Here is a 3,093-nt window from a genome sequence, read left to right on the forward strand (position 1 = left end):
TGCTGGCCTCTGTGGCAGGGCACTACAGATTTTGTTGCAAGGGAGCCCAAAATTTATAGATCTGGACCTGAGGAGGACTATCATTTCAAGCAATTTCCGAGGTCGGTAGTAGGGGGAGGAGGGGTGGTAACTAAAAACCACTATCTTGTTGTGCCTATGCTTGCCCCTCCTTAAAACGGAAATCTTGGCTATTACCATGAATGTCGGATTCACAATCGGGATTTTTTTCTATAAAATTAAATGCTACGTTTTTTTTAATGAAAATGTAAAGTCCATAATTGTTAAAAATTTAATTTCATGGTAAATTGTCACCATAGGAGGTTCAAGCGGTCTCTATGACGTTAGAGCAAGGTCGTAGCCAGCGGGGAAATTTTCAAAGTTCTATACGCTATTAAAATAAAAAAAAAATAAAAATTGAAAAAAAAAAAAAAAAAAAAAACCTCAAAAATTTGTTTTTTGGACTTCAACTCGAAAAAATCAAGATGTCCCCACCCCTCCCTTCCAATCTCGCCAAAGATCATCTAAACTTTCGTTTTTACGCCTCCAATTTCAAAAAACTTTCGGTTGGAGCGCCCCCAAAAATTACCGAAGGCGAAGAAGGGCCCCAAGGCAAGCCTCAGTGGCGGCGCTAGGCGTCGGCGACGTCGGCAACTGCCGACGGCCTCGCGCAGATAGGGCCTCGCAAAATTCTCAGAAGTTTTAAGATATTTCCATGTTTTCGATTGAAGCTCTCATTAAATATAACAGACCCAAAAGTAATCAAAATAGTGCGTGCAGGAGAGACTGCACAGAGTCAGCCTTAGCAAAATGTTTGGCCCAATTCTGTCGGGGCCTGAATTAAAAATATTCATTGGCAACAGCTAATTGATCAGCTAACTCTATCCCCCCCCCTTTCTTTTTTCTCTTTTCAGTTCTTTTCTTTTTCTTTTGTTTCCTAAGTTCATCTAAAAGTAAGAAAATATCCAAAATGCTGCTCCTCCGAACTCTTCCCCCTCCACACACACACACACACAAACACACACACACACACACACACACACACACACACACACACCGAAAGCATTATGGAGCAACTGAAATTTTGTTTCCAGATCTTAAACTTCGCGATATTTCCAGCTTAAAGCTCCCAAATGCTCAACAACGTCGAAAATCGCTTAAAATTGCGTTTTTTTAGCTTGAATTTCAAAAATCACCGAGAGTAATATTACAAAATATGGCAATACAATCGCATTTTTAAGGATTGAATTTCAGAAAATATTCGGGCAAGGGTCCCCATATCGCCTTTCTTTTATATCATAAGCAATTAGGCTTTTTAAACTTCATTAACAGAAAGTTCAAGTGGAATGGCTCCTGAATATAAAATATTCCTAAGTTTTTAGGACCATAATTTTCAAAAATTTTCGAGGGATCTCCCTTCCTTCCGGTAAAATCTTCAAAGTTTGTCTAAAATTCCATTTTTGAAACTTCAATTTCGAGAATTTGCAGGAAATTGATTTTGACTTTTTTTTTCTTTTTTTTTTTTTAAAGAATCGATCTGTGGCAGTCTCTGACCCTAAAGTCAATAAACATGGCCTATAATTGCATTTTTAAGGCTTCAATTTCTAGAAATTTCCACCGAGACCCCCTGTACCTTTTTTACCTTAACATCAGCAAAGAAAGCCCGAAATGGCGTTTTAAAACTACAAATTTCGAAATCTTTCCGAGGGAGAACCCCCAGACCCCCCTTTCTATCAGGTAATTTTTTCCACAGTCAAAGTGCCGGCTCCTCCCCCCACCACGAAAAAAACTTCTTTTTGACTGTGCTACTAATCACGAAATGTTTTTGTCCCAGCAATTAAGTGAATTGGGAACCCTAAGTGCCAATAGTTAGTACAAAAACTAATTCTATGAATTCAATTATTTGTCTCACAATATTTTATGATTAAAAGGGCCTTGCAAAACTGCATCGCCGACGTTTACTTTTGCTCTCGCGCCGCCACTGGCAAGCCTCAACTGTCAACTATCATACAGGCAACGTCCCTTGTTGAGTCAACAATGACAATGACATTCTGGAAGAAATCCGGAAATCCTGGAACTTCAATTGGGAAAGATTGTCGGTCTTCTAAACTTTACCAAAGATGGTTTTACAATCGTGTTCTGAATATTTCAATTTCAAAAACTCCCGAGGATCGGCCCCGAATCTCTCTTTTCCCTAACATTACCATTGATCGTCTAAAATTGCGTTTTAGCAGCTATAATTTCAAAAAATTTGGGGGGAGGGCTCCCAAACTCCGCCCTCCACAGCATAATAGGTGATTTTCACACACAACAATTGCATTTTAAAAGATTCAATTTCAAAAAAAGGACCGGGGCACCTGAATTCCACCCCTCCCCTTTACATAAACCAAAAATGGTGTAAACTGCATTTTAAAGCTACAAATTAAAGAAAATTTCCAGGGTTAGACCCTTAAATCTCTCATCCTCTTAATATACTCGAAAATGTTCTAAAACTGCGGTTTTAGAGATACAATTTAAAAAAATTTCATTGGCTGGTTTCCGAACCGTCCTTTTATTAAAATAATTAGAGATATAACAATTGCGGTTTTACAATTGCAGTTTCGAAAAATGGACGGGGGAGCTCCCTCAAACCTGTACCCTCTAACAATACCAAAGACCGTCAAAAATACATTTTCAATACTACAAATCCTTTAACTTTCTGTGGGAGAAGCTCCTGCATTTATTTAAGACACATCTTATATGTTATTTCTGTAGCATGTTTTTTTGTCGCTACGCGAGATCTTCCTCATTTCTTGATCAATTTCAATGACTTACCCCTCATTTTAAAGCTTATCGTACAGGGTAATGACGAAAAATAGACCCACGGTCTGAATTTTTTTTTTGGGGGGGGGGCATGATCAACAGAGGAGCAGATTTCGCAATCTGCTCCTCTTGCGAAAACCGTCTCCAGGTTGCGTCCATATCTCACACACACGCATAGACACACACATATACAAACTCATGCCCGCGCACAGACACACACATATACAAACTCATGCCCGCGCACAGACACAAACACACACTCATACACACACACACACACATACACACACTCAT

The sequence above is a fragment of the Uloborus diversus genome, chromosome 8 (genome assembly GCF_026930045.1).
Source record: "Uloborus diversus isolate 005 chromosome 8, Udiv.v.3.1, whole genome shotgun sequence".
Lineage (NCBI taxonomy): Eukaryota > Metazoa > Arthropoda > Arachnida > Araneae > Uloboridae > Uloborus > Uloborus diversus.